The sequence below is a fragment of the Haemaphysalis longicornis genome, unplaced genomic scaffold (assembly GCF_048455015.1).
Source record: "Haemaphysalis longicornis isolate Haplotype H1 unplaced genomic scaffold, Haemaphysalis longicornis Haplotype H1 scaffold_9, whole genome shotgun sequence".
In the NCBI taxonomy this organism is placed as follows: domain Eukaryota; kingdom Metazoa; phylum Arthropoda; class Arachnida; order Ixodida; family Ixodidae; genus Haemaphysalis; species Haemaphysalis longicornis.
Window position 1 is genome coordinate 157826928 of NW_027526460.1, and position 20621 is coordinate 157847548.

Below are 20621 nucleotides of genomic sequence, written 5' to 3' on the forward strand. Positions count from 1 at the left end.
CTTCATACGTTTACGGCATACCACGATAGATTAGGCTCTGGCAACTCATATATCACAAGGAACGCGCCAGGCAAAATCAGCGAATACGAAGAAGAAAGTTTTCGTTTATATCCTTGCTTCGTGCGGTGACGTGGAAACTTCATTTAAGGGCAACAGACTTCGTGCCAAGCCTTAACGCCTCTGCTCTAAAGAATGCAATAACGGCCCTTACCTTGGCCGTGTTTACCCTGGCGTTTTGTTCTCATTTTTGTGCTGTTACTTTTCCAAGCAACATAAAACTTTAGCGGCGGGAAGCGCGGTCGCCATAGAAGCTAGAATAAATTTAGTCCCAACCTAAATACGCTCCTCTGAGAAATAGCTGGAAGAAGGAAAGTTTTCGGTAACACCTAGGCGACAACAAGGCCTCCGAAAATGCAGGAAATCATGTTTTCTGATGAGAAATACTCAGAGACGGCAAAAAAAGTTGGACGGATTCGCTTGAAGCAGAAATATGTTCTTCATTTTGAGACAAAAAACTTCAAGACTAGTATGCAATTTGGATAAATAGCAGGGTGCTCTTTTTATGTAGGACAGTTGCAAGTTGGGCGAGTTGGTACGTGTTCATACTTAATCACAGCGCGAAGGACGGGACAGACAGAAAGATCAACCACTGGACACAGCGCCCGTCCAGTGGTTGATCTTTCTGTTTGTCCCGTCCTTCGCGCTGTGATTAAGTATGTTCTTTCTATACTGAGTGGTTATCTCAACTGTCAGACACAATTGGGAATTTTACGTTGCTTGTTTTGAATATCACGTAATTAACGTGCACTCGAAGTTTTCGGTGCGAGGTTGGGGGAATAGGCTTGACGAAAAGAAGCAAGGTTTATAGATACCGGGAGGGGGGAAAAGCCGAAAGAAACTGAAGGGCTTTTAAATATCGAAACCAAATTTTGACATTTTCATTTCATTAGCGTGAATTCCCTTAAGAGACAACTACTGATTTTAAGGACGTGTCAAAACGTCGTGGAATTGGGACGCTACCCCCGATACGAAGTTTATGCTTGTGAAGGAAGCGTTGCATAAGTGTTAGTAGTATGTTTGAAACACTGCTTGTACACTGTAGCAAATTACAAACCCAAGTGGTTTCTTCAACACCGTTCGAAAACGAAGACGACATGTCGGGACGGTCACCCTTAATCTTTATTAACTTACGAAGGCATGTCACCTAAGGTTTCGTTTTGTACTGAGCTGGCGCAGAACCTTGGTCCACATTAAGGCGGTGGCGAAGAGGTAACACGCAAATTGTGTAACAAAACGCCAATAATGAAAACATCCGGATGACTGCTCAGCGTGCAACGGGAGTAGCCATCGATGCCAAATAGCAGAAATTAGCGCCACACCAAACGAGAATTCACTAACGCCCGTCAACCACAGCCACAGCGTTCTTTTTTACTTGTGTAGAAATACCAGGGGGAGCGGCGAAACAAAATGGTGTATTTTATTTTCTTAATGCTGCTTATTCTTCTGCTCGTATATATTCTTGGTTAAGAATGACCGATCGATGGCCGTGAAGAGCGGATAAAAAGAATACAAACTCTCCTCAACGCATCAGAAATCAGGCAAAAACAACTTCTTGACAAGGCTCGTTTTGCTTGACCGACCGCGCTCTGTTGTTGCAGAAATTAATACGCATCAAAACCTTGTCAGGCTTGGTCAACTATTTGGTGAGACGCCTTTGGCTTTTGCGTCCCTTACCTATGAGTGCCAGGTACAACTCCTAAACGATTTTGACATATGCAGGTTGGTAGCCATAACAAAAACAAGCATCGCAATGACGGCAGTCAGAAATGACCGTGCTCAGCGCGGTGCTTGTGTGTTCCCAGTTTATTGATCGCGGGTTTCAGCCGTTCTATTAATTCCGTCGGGCTGTTATCATTCATGTCAGCAAAAAAAGGCGGGGTACCAACCGCTTGAATGTAAACACGCCGAGACCCAATATCGGCACCTCGACAAGTCTCCGAACCCTTCTGCTCCTTCTGCTCCGTACTTGTTTATGTCACTTTATTGATTTCACGCAGAATGTATATGTCACAATGTTATCGCGAACGTCGAGGCAGAAGCGTCTGTCACCACCTGGGCAAAACTCAGGTCAAGGAGGCCTTAGGGAAAAAGGATGCACACTCCTCAACCGAACCTGCCCGGCTAAGGATGACCTGCCGGGCAGGTTCGGTACGACTGAGCAACAGGAGCGGCTCTCCCAAAACAGCGCTCAATCGTTATTCGTTACCGTGGGGGCACAAATTCTGGAAGCCAGTGTGGGGCGTAAAGGAGCCAAGGTTTCAACGACAAAAACCACCTCCGAGCAAGCCCGAGAAACAGGATATGCTGCCTGAAATCCATAATCTCCGGGGAAGACGAAATTCGTGCAAACCACGAGGTAAAGTGTCGCGTTTGAACTTAGGCCGCCCATGCCTCGTTCTAAGTAACTGATAATTTTCTTTATCCCGATTAATAAACATCAAATATAGCGAAGAGAATTCAGAATAACAGAATCCTTTAAATCACGTTGCGTCTTTTTTTTTCCATATATTTCGTTTCCAAGGTAGGACTAATCTATGAAAATGCGGTAGGCCATACCATCACACATACGTACCCCACTCCAAACGTTGATCAATTTAGGCCTGAGATACAACCCGGCCTAACCCGCTGTGCGCTTGTGGGTCGTCCACGATTTTACGGGAGTAGCCGCCAATCTATATATCACGATAATCGAAGAAACAGTAAGGCAGTCACTGACCAAGTCAAAAAAGTAAAAAGACGTAAAAAGAAGTAAAAAGACCTTTAAATTCGAATCTTGTCCATTTTGCCTCATTGTGAACAAGGAACCCGTACGGGTTCCGAAACGTCTTTTTACTTTTTTGACTTGGCCAGTGACTGCCTTACTGTTTCTTCAAACAATGCCTGACCAGACGAACTTTCGTCGAACCCTTGACTATACCACGATAATCATGAACCTGTTTTCCTAATTCCGCCTGAGCGTTCCTCGTATATACAGTAAATTTAGTGCAGCCTCGTTATAACAAAGTACTGAAATCTTAAAACTTATTTCGTCATAAGGGGTACTTCTTTAAAACGTGGGGGGGGGGGGTGATTTTCTCCCCTTACTCTGCAGTTAGGATTGTAAAAACCTAGCAATAAAGGGAGAACTAGAATGAATCGATTTCGTTATACCCAGGTTTTACTCTGCGCCAAACTGCTCCTGTGCAGCGCCCTCCAGAGGCTGGAAGAGTGGATTCCGATATCTCAAAACATCTCCTAAGCCTGAAACAGTTGGCACACACGGCCTGAAGAAACTGTTTTAAGACCAGAGGGAAGCACAATGCAGTCATCTACAAAATTTTGCGTATACCTCTGGTCCCTGTGTTAAGTGCTTCCACAAAAGGATGGCAGTCTTTAATATGACTTCCGGCGCACTGCGTTCGAAAATTAGATGCTCTCTTTTAGGGTAGGTAGCTTCAGCTGTTATCACGCATTTCAAGATACCTGGATTGAGATATTTTACGCGAGACAAGAAGAGTGGTGACGACTTGCGTTGTCCCCAGCCTTTTCTCCTAGCGTTTCGTTTCTAGATAGGATTCAAACAACCTTATTTGTAGCTCAAACAAAGAAGAGTTTCTTGAAGGAGATGCAAAACCGCTAATGAAAGAAATCATTTCTCGGACAGTTTTTTAAAGACGCGAAAACACATTAAAATAGTAGCAGAAGTTTACTCCTTATATTTTACACTCTGTGTGCTCACAAGACCACGCCTCTGCTGCCTTTAGCCGCTTTTCATAATGCTGGCTTTAGAACGCAGAAAATGTAGTCCGTTTTTCTGTTTCTTAAGAAGTACGACGTTCCGCTTGTGTGCCACTTCTGCCATGTCCTTCCAAGATGCAGCCCCTTTTTTCAGACACATCGAGTGGGCCTGCTGTTAACGTCTTAGTGAGAACTACCTCTTAGCTTTATACCATAGTTTTTAGTTGTGGAGAACCCGGGTATGAGTTTCCGCTTTTTTTGTGTACCGTAATAACTGGCCTTTACTCCGTGAGAACAGTTTTATACTAGCGATCCATTGATGACCGTGCCCAGCTAGGTCCATGTGCAGATGAATTATACGTTTTATTCACCCTCCCCTTCATTTTTCGTTCTTCACGTGTAGACTATGTCTGTGTAATGAGAAAGAGGCGGAGGAGAGAGCATGTTCCGTAGTCTTCTTCTTGTGCGGTTGAGCTCCAGAAAATGGCTTTGGTTTCCGGTCACAGTGGAAATTTTGTGGTTAAGGCGAAAAGCGACAACGACCGTGTGAGCATATTTATGGATCACTTAAAGTGATAGAAAACCGGTTTTTGTTTAGTGCGTGTCCTGTAGCTCACACGAAAGCCAGCGTTTCGTATGCTGGGGTAACCAGAAGGAATTTCTAAATAGATAGGAAGGAATAGTTTTGATTTTGCACTAAAATTTCTGAAGTCTGAAAACTGGAGTCCTGCAGTGTCCGAACATGACATTACCGTTCGTGTACAAACAACTCATTCGGTTTCAAAGCGTGATTAAAAACCGCAAAAAGGATAAGGAAAGGTTGCACATTATTCTTGTTTATGCCAGGGGCAAGTTTATAAATTGCCTTTTCATGTAACATGCAGCTAAAAATTTCGTTATTTATATATATATATATATAGCAGAACAGAGAGATACGGGACGAGGGACTCGGTAAAGATACAGATCAAGGTTGCAAGGTTGCAGCCGAATAGCACTGGCAATGACGACTGCAACCTTGATCTATCTATATATATATATATATATATATATATATATATATATATATATATATATATATATATATATATATATATATATATATATATATAGATAGATAGATATATAGATATATATATATATATATATATATATATATATATATATATATATATATATATTGTGAGTATATATATAAATATATATATTGTGAGGACTGATGGCGACGGGCGCCTGCCTTCGCGAAGAGGGAGGAAATAGTGTGGGGACGGATTGAGTCAGGTGGCTGCATCGCTTGGAGGGACGAACTAGTGTGAGGGCCAATCCCCTCACAAGGGCGCATTTCTATGCATCACCTGTAAATCCCCATCATCACACAGTGGCCTCCGCCACTTCTTCATTTTGTAGATTATCATCATCATTGTGTGATCTGGTGTTCTTCAGCCCCGATCGCCTGAATAAAAGGCTGCCTCGAATCTTCGCCTTTCAAGTGGTGGAGTGTGCGACTGGATCCCTTGGGCTACCTCTCTGAGTGCACCCCTGGAGCTCCGTTCGGGACGTCGCCTACAGCAGGAGGCCATGCCAATGACAGCGGAACCATCCAACGCTGCGGGTTCGGCCGTTCCACCGTGCTTCGTGGCCATCCGCCAGCGCGACCCCCCCTTCTTTACCGGGCTTCGCGGCGAGGACGTCGAGGAATGGCTGGATGATTACAACCGAGTTAGCACGTTTATTCGCTGGGACGACATCGCCAAGCTGGCAAATGTGAATTTCTATCTGGATAAAGTGGCCAAAACGTGGTTTTTTAACAACAAAGCCTCGATCACCGACTGGGCTGATTTCACCGCACAGCTGCGCCGCAGTTTCGGCACTCCCGCAGCTCGCTCCGACGGCGCAAAGAAGGCACTGGAGACCCGCGTCCAACAGGCTCAGGAAACATACACCGCGTATATCCAGGACGTCATTGCCTTATGCCGCCGGGTTGACAACGACATGACGGAAGCGGATCAGGTGCGTCACATCATTAAGGGCATCGGCCATTTCGCTTTCACGGCTTTGGCGTTTCAAAACCCGTCCACCGTGGCTGATGTGACAACAATTTGCCGGAGGCTGGATGAGATGCAGTCTATCCGTCTCCAGCAGGAGACAGCTCTACCGCAATACCTTGGAGACGATAACCTGCGGACTCTTATACGCGCTATTATCCGGGAAGAGCTCCGCGATTATGGTGCTGCTTGTGCCCCTGGTGTCCATTCCGGTCCACCTGCGACCTGCCTCCGAGATATCGTTAGGGAAGAACTTGCGGCAATGCCTGTTCCCTCTTCTCCTCCTGCTCCTGCTCCAGTAATGATGCCATCGTACTCTGACGTAGCGGCTCGACCACCCCTGCCTCTGGCGCCGGTCATGTCTCCACATGCTGCTGGCTGCGTCGCATCCGTTCCTCCGGTGCTGGGACCGCGCTCTCCCTACCCCATGTGGCGATCACCGCGCCAAGACGCACCTTTTGGTCGCCCGGTTTGCTATTACTGCGGCATCCGCGGCCATATCTCCCGCTTCTGCCGCAGGCGTCAACAAGACGAACGACGTGGATATGACACTTATGAGCGTGACAACACGCGTTTTAGTTATGGGTACCGCCAACGCGATTATTCGCCGCCAACACGTCGTCCGTCGTCTCCACCTGACTCGGCTGACCCTTCGCGCAACTCTCGAAACGCGCGGCGCCGTTCCCCATCACCATTCCGCCGGGCAGTGTCACCCCTTCGCCCGGTATCGCATGATCCCAACCACCCGCCGGAAAACTAAGCCCTGCAGTTTTTCGGGGGAAAACTGCTTTACACGGAAAATTTGAAAATTCCCCGCAACGTCCATGGAACATGTTGTCAGTGGTTGTAGAAGGTATTAATGTCACTGCCCTCGTCGATACCGGAGCTGCTGTGTCAGTTATAAACGAAGATTTGTGTGCGCGTCTCCGAAAAGTTCGAACTCCGTACACCGGACCTTTATTGTGTGGGGCCAACGACGATATGATTCAGCCATCTGGAACCTGCACTGTGCGTGTTTTTATAGACGGTATTTGGCATCACATTCAGTGTGCAGTTATCTTTCCCTGCGCCCACGAACTTATTTTAGGGTGGGACTTTCTCAGCTCAGCGGGTGCTGTAATATCGTGTCATCGACCGGAAATACATCTTTCAGAGACAGGGTATTCCAGCGTTGAGGAGATCACGCCGCATCGCCTTGTTGCTAGTGTTGCAATTGACATCGCCCCTGGTGAAGAGAAAATTTTTTCGGTTCGTTCCGACACCATCCGTGAAGGGGACGTCCTTACTAGTCCAATCGCAAGGTTTCTTCCCAAGGGTGTCCTCATTCCTACTTGTCTGGTCCGCTTCTCACACGGGACGGCCCTACTAGCTGCAACCAATACCTCTTCCGAGGCAATCCTCATTCCCGAAGGCGCCACTGTAGCGACTGTTGTGGACACGGCTGCTCTCTCTGTTGTCCCACTCTCCTGCCTACCATCAGGGTCCCGTCCTGGCAGTACAGTAGCGCCTCTCGACGCTCTTGAAGCCACAATCAGCTCCGATCTCTTACCAACGGAGAAGAACTCTTTACTCGACCTATTGAGCAAACACAAATCGTCCTTTGATTGCTATGCTACTTCGCTGGGAACTACTTCAACAGCCACTCACCGGATCCACACAGATGGCAACAGCATTGTCCACCGTCGTCCCTACCGTGTGTCCTCCTCTGAACGTCAGGTTATCAGTGAACAAGTTAAGGACATGCTTAGTCGCGATATAATTCGCCCGTCTTCTAGCCCCTGGTCCTCCCCAGTCGTTTTGGTGCGCAAGAAAGATGGATCGGTGCGTTTTTGCGTAGACTATCGTGCCCTCAACAAGATCACCCGCAAGGACGTCTATCCGATGCCCCGAATCGACGACGCGTTGGACTGTTTGCAGGGAGCGGAGTATTTTTCCAGCCTTGATCTCCGCTCCGGTTATTGGCAGATCCCCATGCATGATGACGACAAAGAGAAGACAGCATTTGCAACTCCGGATGGCCTGTATGAGTTTAACGTGATGCCCTTTGGATTGTGTAACGCTCCTGCCACATTCGAGCGAATGATAGACAACGTGCTCCGTGGTTTAAAATGGAAAACATGCTTGTGCTATCTGGACGATATCATCATTTTTTCTACGAGTTTTAGTGAACATCTTAAGCGCCTCGACCAAGTCCTCGCATGCCTTGCGACGGCAGGTCTGCAGCTCAACACGAAGAAATGTCATTTCGCTTGCAAAAGTATCAAAGTTTTGGGCCACGTGGTCAACAAGGATGGTATTCGGCCCGACCCGGACAAGATTGCTGCTGTACTTAACTTTCCCCGCCCTTTACATCAGAAAGCACTCCGGAGTTTTCTTGGACTGGCGTCATATTTTCGTCGCTTTGTTAGGGACTTCGCGACCATCGCCTTTCCCCTCAACAAGCTTTTAAAATGTGGCACCCCTTTCAAGTGGTCCGACGAATGCGAAGAGGCATTTGAACGGCTCAAAGCCGCTCTCACTTCTGGACCGGTCCTCAGCCACTTCAACGAGCAAAAACCCTGCATTCTTCACACAGACGCCAGTGGGCATGGAATTGGGGCTGTACTTTTGCAACCCGATTCCCAAAATCGAGAACGGGTAGTCGCATATGCCAGTCGCTCACTGACGCCTGCTGAGAAAAACTATTCTATCACTGAGCAGGAGTGTCTTGCCGTTGTTTGGTCAATACAGAAATTTCGCCCGTACTTATACGGCCGCCCTTTCAGTATTGTGACGGATCACCATGCACTCTGCTGGTTATCGTCCCTGAAGAACCTCTCCGGGCGTCTCGGCCGCTGGATTCTTCGCTTACAAGAGTATGACTTTACGATCACGTACAAGTCCGGAAAGAAGCACCTAGACGCAGATGCCCTTTCACGCTGCCCATTGCTCCCATGTTCCGGAAGCGTGTCGTCGCTACGCGCACATCCCACCATAGCAGCCATCGACGCCGTGGATGTTCAGAGCCGCTCCGATTTTGTGGACCGTCAGCGCTCAGACACCTACTGCCGCACACTAATGGACCGCATCACCGGAACCTCACATCCTCCCAACAGTCGCTTGCGCCGCCAGCTGAGCCACTTTAAGCTGATCGATGGCGCATTATACCGGTCCACTCATCAACCATATGGTCCAGAATGGGTTCCCGTCGTGCCCCGATCACTTCGCTCGCAGATTTTGGCTGCTCTGCACGATGATGCTACCGCCGGTCACTTGGGCTTCCAGAAGACTTACGATCGTGTCCGCACGCGTTTCTTCTGGCCTGGCCTGTCTTCTGCTGTCGCTCGATACGTCGCTTCATGCGTCCCTTGCCAGCAGCGAAAACGTTCTACGTTGCCCCCTGTTGGACCTCTGCAGCCGCTTGCCTGCCCTGAAGCCCCTTTTCATACAGTCGGAATTGATTTGTATGGACCCCTCCCTGCTACCTCCCGAGGGTACCGTTGGATTGTAACTGCCGTGGATCACTTGACGCGATATGCGGAAACGGCACCTGTCCGTACCGGCTGCGCTTCAGAGATCGCAGAATTCTTTTTACAGGCGGTCCTTCTGCGTCATGGCGCCCCTCGTAACCTTTTAAGTGATCGGGGGAAGACATTTCTCGCCCAAATTGTCGCCGACGTCCTAAAAGCCGCCAGTACCGTTCACAAGACGACCTCTAGCTATCATCCGCAAACAAACGGTCTCACCGAGCGCTTTCATCGCACCCTATCAGACATGCTTTCTATGTACATTCAACCTGACCACAGCAATTGGGATACCATTCTGCCATTCGTAACGTTTGCCTATAATACTGCTATTCAAAGCACCACCGGTTACTCTCCATTTTTCCTTGTATTCGGCCGCCAACCGTCACTCATACTCGATTCAAGCTTCTTCCTCGCGTCCCCCCCTGCTTCAAACTCGTTACCTGAACAGTTCGTCGCCCGTGTGGATCACTGCCGTCACCAAGCTCGTCTGCGCACCCAAGCTTGCCAAGAAGACCGCAAGCATCGCTATGATGCTTCCCACAGAGAGGTTCGCTTTCACCCCGGTGACGAGGTCTTGCTATGGACTCCTGTTCGGGTCCCCGGACGCTGCGAAAAATTCCTTCATCGCTTTCTCGGCCCGTACACCGTTCTAGAAGAAACTTCGCCCGTCAACTACCGCATCACTCCTAACTGTGCCTCCACGGACCGCCGCTGCCGTGGCACTGAAATCGTGCACGTTTCTCGTTTGAAACCCTTCGTTCGCCGCGTTACACCGTAGTGGGCAGACGGGCGCCTGCCTTCGCGAAGAGGGAGGAAATAGTGTGAGGACTGATGGCGACGGGCGCCTGCCTTCGCGAAGAGGGAGGAAATAGTGTGGGGACGGATTGAGTCAGGTGGCTGCATCGCTTGGAGGGACGAACTAGTGTGAGGGCCAATCCCCTCACAAGGGCGCATTTCTATGCATCACCTGTAAATCCCCATCATGACACAGTGGCCTCCGCCACTTCTTCATTTTGTAGATTATCATCATCATTGTGTGATCTGGTGTTCTTCAGCCCCGATCGCCTGAATAAAAGGCTGCCTCGAATCTTCGCCTTTCAATATATATATTTATTTATTTATCCGCGCCTTTACGGCGCTACAGAGGGGGTGGTACATTTCATTTCATTTCGTTTTATTACCTTAAAGGTCCCCGGAGCGACATTGGATGAAACAGGTAACAATGTAGAAGTACAGGCAGTGAGTGGACAAAAACAAATTTCACAAACCAGGTTACTGCATCATGTGTACAGTAGGGGCGTTTTTCAACCTCAACTGGCTGCGCTGGTGCAACCAGTGCAGCATATGTTCATTTGTTTTACTAATTGATATCCCTAGTAGCATTCTGCACTGGTCTATACGACACTGCACTCATTTGCCCCAGTTCAGGTAAAAAAAAATTCCCGTAGTAAGTGCATTCTTGAACGATGCAGGATCTTCAACGGACACAATATGGTGGGGAAGGTGGTTCCCTTCCTTCGACGTTTTGGAAGGCAATTAATCGGAGAATGCGTTTCTGCGGACAAATGGAACAGCAATTATGAACTGATGGTATATGCGGGATGAGATGTGCGTGAGACGTGAGAAAAGGTCCCGTCTCATAGATGGGGTGTGAAAAAAGATTGTGTGAAGCAGAGAAAGTCGTAAGATTTTACCGCGATTGTCTAAATTTGGTAGGACCAGGTAATTTTTGATTAGTGAAACACTGCAGGTACTAGAGTAGTCGGAAAGTATAAATAGAAGTGACCGGTTTTGTAAAGTTTCTAGAAGAGAAATTAGGTTTTGTTGTGCAAGGTCCCAGTTTGCTGAGGCATATACTCTAGTTTAGGGTGAATTAGTGTCCGGTAAAGCGTTATCCTAAGGGAGGATGGGGCATGAGAGCAAATGCGGCGAATATACCCTGCTGCAGACATAATTAATGTGTGTGTGTCCTGTTAAATCATTGCTGATGTAAACATCGAGATACTTGTATGAAGTGACGTATTCAAGAACGGTTCCGGCAATGTTGCAATTAAACGGCTGATGCGAATTACGTTTGCGTGTAATCGTCATGCTTTTGCATTTGTTTGTGTTAAGCGCCATGAGTATTTTTTTCCGAAAGCCATGTTGAGATTGGCTGAAAAATGAGTTGGATTTGAGGAATGATACAAGGTTAGAATAAATGCCGTGCTTTAAAAGTATAGAGGAAATTGAAGTTAACGATGTTGGCCGGTTATTTTAGGGAGAGCTCGGGTTACCAGATTTGAACACAGGGACGACCTTCCCCACCTTCCAATCAAGTGGCACACCACAGCAGTGAAGGGATTGAGAAAATATGTGACAGGATAATCGACAAATAAGCTTCGGAGTTTTTAAGAACTTGGCATTATTTAATCTCCGCCAGAACTGGAAGAAGGTATCAGGTTGCGAATCAGCTTCATAATTCCAACAGGATCTACTACAATATGATCCATGAAAAATGTTGCAATATCATAATTGCCGAACAAAATCAGCGGGAAAATTAGAAAACGATTTGGCGAATACGTCATTGATAACGCGACAACATTAGTCACTGCGCATGACCTGGTTGTCAGCATATCTAAGCGATGTAAGTTCTTTTTATTAGCCTTAATTGTTTTCCGAAACGTTTTTGGCTTACTTCGAAGAAGCGAGGTGAGAGTATTTGTAAAAAAGACGACCTTTACTTCTTTTTGCGGTACGACTGGTGGCCGAAATATAATTCCAAGCAAACAAGCGGAGTAAAGATCGTTTCCCCGAAGTCCGGTGTCGATCAGGAACTCAATCGCCCGGTCTCCGGTTGATTTGGGAGGAGGTTGGCAGGGCGATGGTGTTGAAGTTCTTGGAGACGGCGGTCGAATTGACGAACTCAAGCCGTTGGGGTTGAATAAATGAAACGAAGAGTTTATATACAGCCATTTACAGTAGGAAAACTGGGTACATGAGTAATAAAAGAAAAACTTCGAACTTCAGCTAGACGCTAGCTCCGAGTGCGCACAAATCACTCGAGCTCCTCAACTTCGTCTAACTCTCCTATTCTCGGAGCGTACACAAACCACTCGAGAATCGACGGCCGAGACTCTGTCTCGCCGCAAGATCCGTCTAGTTGCCCGGTACGGCGCTGCACCCTAAACCTCCGTCGCGATCTTAACCTCGACTAGGGGGCTCACAAATCCCAACCTAGCTTTAACGGTCGAGACTCCTCGTCCCGCCGGGAACTGCCCAGCTCGGCGCTCAGACAAGAACCATTTCAAACGGCCAAGTTCGGCCTTATAAAACCTCGAGATCACCCCCGCTCGGGAACGCTCCTGTAGCGTTCGTACACGCGGAAGGGAGTGTCCAAATTCACGTAGACAGCTGTCACTCAGCACGCCACGGAATATTCAATGAGGCGCCGCCACCTTTGGGTCAATGGCCCGCTCGCAGACGAGCAGGCGCGTGCGACCCCGCAGGGTGAGAGCAAAAGACGCGACTGTGCGCCATGGTGACCGGGGCGTGTTAACAATGGAGACTCGAGCGACGCTCGTCCCGACGCCGGTAATCCCACCACCTCCGCTCGTCAAGCAGACGTTCCCGGAATCCGGCGGCGCTGTCTGCTTTCTCAATGGGGGATTATCCCTGTGGTATGCGGTGGGCCAGACAATACGTCTCCTGTGCACGCCGTGACGAATTGGCGACGGCTGCAGCGCGGTGTTGGCAGTGCTACGTCGCTAGACAGAGTGGCGGGTTCTTACGCGCAGCCTGCGCGCCTGGCCACTGACCGCATAAGTGGACCTTACAACTCCCCCCTTTAAGAGGGTTACTGGACCTCTTGGTTCCGTCAATCCGAAAAGAATTTAAAAGGGCCACTCGTTTCATCTCTCCTTCAGCCATAACAGCGGGACAAACAAACAAACAAACAAAAAACACGTGGAAGGAGATAGGTATAACCACAAATGAGCCCCATATCATTTCTGCAGTTCAGCTGATCCGAACTCTCTCTCACCTAAGCTACAAACACCTATTCACTAGCCGTTCAAACGGGACGGAATACTCTAGCAAGCCGAAAACACACAAAATAAATTCTGAAAACACTAAGTGCAAGTAAAAAGAAATTGGGTCGTGTCTCCGCGGCGCCTAAACGCCATGAACAACGCGACAACTTAACTTTAAACACTGATGCGCGCTATAACTGCAAACACGCACAATCATTCCGGCACTCGACAACAAGAACAAAAGGAATAAGGACTGCAAAGAACACGGGCAATTTTGCAGTCAACAAAAATAAAACGTTAAGACAGTTTGCATTGCCACTATGCGCATGCGCGCAAATGTCCTCCTTGACGGCGTAGCCTGATAACGTTCCTTCAAGAATGTTCGGCTGTAATTTCGCTAACTTCCGGTGCACAGAAAGTTCAGTTCGGTGCGCGGATCGATCAATTCGGTGCACGGATCGAGCACTCAAGGCATCTCGTCGCGCACAACCACGGCACCCACACAAACACACCACCACCAACGAAAGAGGACGGGTGAACGGGAACGTTCACGTCCGTCGTGGCGGTGTTAAGGCTCGGAGGCAATTCAATACTAGCCTCCCAAAGCAGCCTTCTAAAAGCAGCAAGGGAGTGCCTTCGCGTACTTCCAGCCCCCTCTGCAGATGATCCAGACCGCGTAGCGTTCCAATGTCAACGCAAGTCGCGACAATTTAGCCCCATGAGGCGAACACAACTTCGGGGAAGACGGAGTGGTATCGCAAAATGCGACCCCGTTTCCTGCGCCATAGGCCAAGTGACCATGCCTCTCCAATGCCCCGACGTAAGGCAATGCTGCGCGCTGGCCGCGTGAGTGCAGGGTTGATGCTGGAGCGTAATGGCGGCCCGCGAACCCGACGACCTTCTCGGGATCATTCTTTCCCTTACGTATAGAGTGCCCCACATCAACAACCTCACAAACATCTGTTATTACCAAAAACCGCTCGTGCATGCTAGGTGCATTCTGAGCAGCGGCCTAACCAAGACAGTTTTTCAGCCGTCCCAGCACGCACTCATCCTTCCACAACTCAGAGCTCGGGCCTGTGACACACGGCCAGGTCACGGAACCCCGTGCGTCAACCGTTCCAGCGCGGCTCCCGATTAAATCTCGGTAATGGCCGCAACCAACACGAGAGCTACGAAGCTCTATCTCAGACACCGGTTTCGCGACATCGCCGATTGCGTCTCGTTCCTCTGTTTCAACTGTAGCTGCCTCCTCACATGGTTTTTCCCTCTCCTTCGCAACCTCCTCGGGAGCTCTCATTCTTGGTTTCGCAGTCTCCACGCACGCGTTTTCGTGTTCTCCTTCGGTCTCCTCCGTTACAATCTCGCCATCAAGACTACCAAACCCACGCGACATCTCCGTATCGTTCCTACCCTCTTCAAGCGCTCTGAGCTCCTCATCCCCCGTGTTCTCGCGTTCTCTCTCACTTCCTCGTCCATTTTCTACATGTTCAACCCAGTCCACCTTCTAAGCTCCCTTATCCGCCTTTAACTCCTGCTTTTCCTCAGCCTGATCCTCAACTCCGTCCCTTTTTCACTCCGTCTCGTCACATGCTTTCTCGTCTTCAATCCCCGTTCTCTCCTGGGCGAGCTCCTGAACGCCCGACACTGAGTTCGCTTTCTCGTGCAACTTTCGAGCGTAATTGGGAACGCGGCGGGCCCCAAGACTTTCCTGCGCGACTCCAGTCTCCTCCGGTCCCCCGATTAGAATTTGGGTACCGCCCGTGCCAGCAAGCTCAGCATGCATTAGCGCAGTGTCCGGTGCAAAAGCAGCTGGCGGCCCTACACCCGCGACAACGGGGCTACCCCTTGACTCTGCCCCTATACCGGACGCGCTCGTTGGGATTCTCCGCGTGCTCGCCTCCCTTTCCATGCACCTGTTCCCGGCTGAGCCGCTCGCTTCCCGTGCGCAGCTACGGCCGCTTATCTCGTTCTCGCGCGGCTTCAAATTGAAAAACGGGCTGCCCCCATTCAACTTTGCTGTCAGTGCATAACTGGGCCTGCTCGAAGGGTTCTGCCTTATGCGCTGCAGCTCCATCCCCAAACTTTGCCTGCGAGGCTGCTCGTCATGTTCGATGATCACTTCATTACACCGCTCTACGGAATCATCGGACGCGCTTTCCTCGTCGCTCCTCATTCCTATGTCCATCTTCACGCGTTCGACATTGGCGGAAATGCTAGCCTCGTGTAGGGAGTCACGGCGGCTTACTTTGTCATCGCAATGTTCGACTTCCAAACACTGGCCGGAACCATTCAACTTCGCTGTCGTTATACAACTAGCTGAGTCTGTGCCCCATTGTTTCGGCTCACGGATGTCCGAGCGCAAGGGCATCTGCCTTCTCCGCTCCAGCTCCAACTCATACCTTCGCAACCGCTCTTCAGATTCGAGCTTCAGTTTTTTCATGTGCTCCTTCGATTCTCGCGCCTCTCTTCTCTCTCGCTCCTCCACTTCGCGCGCTTCTTTTCTCTCTCGCTCCGCCGCCTTTCTCTCTCGCTCCTGAAACTCCAACTCCATTCGTCTAAGAAGTATAGCCTCAGACTCCGCTTGGACCAGCCCTCCTGCCACCGTTCCTTCTTGAGGTGGCGCCTCATGTGTCTGACCATTTCCGTCTCCTTCCGCCATGTTCGCCTGCATGCTCCGCGTGACTACCATGCAACCCCAGACTCAGCCTACACCACCACAACGAAGCGCAAGAAATCCCGCTCATCCGCACCTCCGGTGGTCGGCTGCTGCGTCGTTGGCCCCGTGCGCTGGGTGGCTCTGCCGCTCCACTCCGCGCGGTGCTCGGCCGCCGCCGATGAAGGCGGGCTTGCGTCTGCTTGCTGCCCCTGGTTGCGGCCTAGTGATTTCTTCTGCCAAATCCTGTCGCCTGCGCCAGTAAAGATCGTTTCCCCGAAGCCCGGTGTCGATCAGGAACCCAATCGCCCGGGCTCCGGTTGATTTGGCGCGAGGCTGGCAGGGCGATGGTGTTGAAGTTCTTGGAGACGGCGGTCGAATTGACGAACTCAAGGCGTTGGGGTTGATTAAATGAAACGAAGAGTTTATATACAGCTATTTACAGTAGGAAAACTGGGTATATGAGTAATAAAAGAAAAACGTCGAACGTCAGCTAGACGCTAGCTCCGAGTGCGCACAAATCACTCGAGCTCCTCAACTTCGTCTAACTCTCCTATTCTCGGAGCGTACACAAACCGCTCGAGAAACGACGGCCGAGACTCTGTCTCGCCGCAAGATCCGTCTAGTTGCCCGGTACGGCGCTGCACCCTAAACCTCCGTCGCGATCTTAACCTCGACTAGGGGGCTCACAAATCCCAACCTAGCTTTAACGGTCGAGACTCCTCGTCCCGCCGGGAACTGCCCAGCTCGGCGCTCAGACAAGAACCATTTCAAACGGCCAAGTTCGGCCTTATAAAACCTCGAGATCACCCTCTCTCGGGAACGTCCCTGTAGCGTTCGTACACGCGGAAGGGAGTTCTCAAATTCACGTAGACAGTGTCACTCAGCACGCCACGGAATATTCAATGAGGCATCGCCACCTTTCGGTCAACGGCACGCTCGCAGACTAGCAGGTGCGTGCGACCCCGCGGGGTGAGAGCGAAAGACGCGACTGTGCGTCATGCTGACCGGGGCGCGTTAACAATGGAGGCTCGTGCGGCGCTCGTCCCGACGCCGGTAATCCCACCACCTCCGCGCGTCAAGCATGCGTCCCGGAATCCGGCGGCGCTGTCTGCTTTCTCCAAGGGGGGTTATCCCTGTGGTATGCGGTGGGCCAGACAATCCGTCTCCCGTGCACGCCGTGACGAATTGGCGACGGCTGCAGCGCGGTGTTGGCCGTGCTACGTGGCTAGACAGAGTGGCGGGTTCTCACGCGCAGCCTGCGCGCCTGGCCACTGACCGCATCAGTGGACCTTACAAGCGGCATGTCTCATTGTTGCGTTTGGCTACACGAGATAAGCGTTTCGCTTTTCGGAGTCCTTTTAGATCAGATGTAAACCAATGTGAGCGTTGCTTGCCAGAGATAACAACTAAAGGAATATATTTGTTAATAAAACCGTGACTTTTTCTTTAAAAAAGGGCTATTTGTGTTCCACAGTGCGTTAAAAAAGCCTACCTTGTAGGTATCGATAAAAGATTCGAGTTCTGCGTTAATTGACGTGTAGCCTCCTTTGGTGTAATTCCTGATCATTTGCGGTGTGTGAGCCAGCGCGAAATCTGAGCTTCTAAGGTAACATAAATAATACAATGATCGCTTAAACCCGGAAGGAAAATTAGGTCTTTTTGAAGATCGGGAACATTTGTCACGACCAAATCTAGTATGTTAGCAGACGTCGGACCTACTCTGGTTGCCGTGTCAACTAGCTGATTCAATTTGAAGTCAAGACACATGTTAAAAAATGTAGTGCTGTCTCCTGATATATTTCCGGGAGCAGAGCAAGGCACCGACCAGTTTATTTTCGCTAAGTTAAAGTTCCTCAGCAAAAAGAACGGCGCATGAGGAAATTTCAAGGCCAGGTTGTTAAGAAGATCATGTATTTTGTCACAAAAGTTGGATGTAGTATTCGGCGGACGATAACAGGCACAAAAGAGGGCGCTTTGTATATCTGAAGAATTGAAACCCAGATAATTTCTAAGAATGAATTTTTAACGGCAAACTGGAAGTGAGGCAGCCGGCTACAGCGATCGAAACACCGCCTCCCGGTGGATTACAGCAATCAGCTTGGTATACAATGTAATTTTTATCACAACAAAACAATTCCAAGTTTGCACATTTCCGAGTTTGCCGTTTCACTCGACAACCAAGTTCCCGTTAAGACTACCATGTCGGCAGCGCAGTCGTCAAAAAGGGAAGACGAGGCATCGCGCTTGCTAGTGACACTGCAAACTTTTGAAAATAAGACTGATGGGTTCTTATCGTTACTTTTTGGGCACGGGGCAGATGTTTGGATGACACGGTATCTGAAACCCCGGACGTATCATCGATCGGCCTTGGCTTGTTCGTTTCCAGTTTGCATATGCTATCGGTAGCAGGAGAGTAGACATAGTACTTTTGTAGCGTGAGCTACACTGGTCGAGGCTGAGCAGCTTCGCGTGGCTCCTGGAGAGATGTGCTGCGCATGCGCGAGGAGCAGTGACGTCACACGGCGCGAGGGGTGGCCGGGTGTGGAACCGACGGCTCGTGCGTCGCAGCCACACCGGCGTGCGCCTGTGGAACCTGCTTTGCTCTGCGGCGATTGGTCACGCTGCGCCGGAGCCGCTTGATAAATATACATGCGTCACACAATGCGCATACCGTGTCTGTGTCATTGAAGCAGCAGTAAGCATGATAATCAAGCTAATCATAGACAAACAGGAAAGCTAAGAATAACTAGCTGAACCTTAGCTCATGCTACGTATATCCTGCCATAGCCGAGCTAAGCGACTGCTAATTTTTTTTGTTGATGTAGAGCTTGTTATAGCGAGTGGTAAACGGTTGACGTCTATCCTTTCCAAACTCGTAGAACTTTTTTCGCAAGCTCCTCGTCGCCCTGCAAAACTCCTCGTTCCCGACTAAGTCAGACTACTCCAGCTTTTCTTGAAATTCAAGATGCTGTTTCCCAATTTCGATGACGAGAACTTAACAATAATAAACCGACATTTACCGGGAATGAACTTGTCTAACCTGTGGGCGCGAGATATTCGGTCGTCGCTGGTAGTCAAGTTTAATTAGTTCAGTACAAAAAGTACGGAATAAACCTTTTCCTTGGGTTGTGCTCACGTCTCGGAAGAGGTGTCCGCGAGGCTATGAAATATTAAATTCTCTCTTTGTGAGCGATCTTCAATGCCATCTAACCGTTGGTTCAGCACTACTACTTGTGGTTGGTAGTTTTGTGTGGGCAGCCCTTCGGGGCAGCTGACATGTTTTTAAACTCCCGAGAGTCTGTTGTCCAGATCCGTAATCTGTTGTGCAAGGGGCGATTGCGCCTCTTTCACTTCATTAATAGACTCCATCCGTTCATCATGTTTTTCATCTATCTCGTTATGCAATGGCTTAATGAGAGAAAGCAGCTCGTTGTAGTGTTTTTCAGGAATTTCCTTCGGGGAGTCAGGGTTAGATTTCATATCGCCCGACATGATCAGCAGTTTTACAACATGAACACATTCGCCTGTTCAATCAATCACTACACAAGGGCATGGAAGTAGCAGCAAGCAAACAGTTTTTTATGTTTCACTATAAAGGGAAGAAGCAGAACCCACCTGCACGACAAAATCGAAAGGTTTGCTTTAGATGCGCGTCGTTGCTGCACTTCGATTCCCAGTGGAGGCGCTCCTCGGGTCTCAGCTGTTTGAGTAGTGCTGCGGTGATGCTTCCGTCACTTTAGATGACAGCGGTGCTCAAAGGGTCCGGGAGTCGTTCCACAAAAACGGCTACTCCGCTTGGCAGTCCGGAGCGTTCACTGCAGAATGCACCGCCTGGAGGCCTTGGCCGCCGAGTTGCGTAGTTGGCTGCAGTGTCATAGCCGGTAGCGGAAGAATTTTCAACGAGGGAAGGAAGGTCAAAATTTGCACGAGAAAATCGAAAAGGTTGCTGTAGATACGTATCATTGCGGCAATTCCAGGCCCACTCACTGCCGCATGGTGCACTGTCGTGGTTGCCAGCGTTCCTTTTGGCGGACCGCGTTAGGTTGGTACATCAAAAAAATCCTGATTTCAAAAGTTCTACGGTGCTGTAAGCAAACAAGTTCCGGGTTAAGGTGCTGTACGTCATACCCTTTATTTTGAGATAGAGAAAATATACTTGACAAAAATCGGTTGTCTGTTCCTTTAAATATCGCCAGGTGATGTAAATTATTCCGCCTTGCTCCAAATACGGCACGCCTCATAACAAACGTAGAGCTTCCGGACAAAAGCACAATCAATCAATCAATCAATCAATCAATCAATCAATCAATCAATCAATCAATCAATCAATCAATCAATCAATCAATCGAGGAAAATTTGATTAGATTGTTTATCGATTCTTCTTCTTTACTTTCCGGTGTTGTATCACGTTTGCCTGCCTTCTAGTGCTCTAGCTTGATACAATGTCATCACCGAGAAATGTGTACAAACAATGTCTACACCCATTGGCATCGTAAAAAATGAGGTAGCGATAGAGGATGTCGCGAAGAGAGAAAACTCCGGCTCACTACACCATCAGTTATTTGTGGTTTAATTTAACAGGCGCCTGAACATTTGGCTTTCGAATGACGCTTCGTTCGATTGCTTG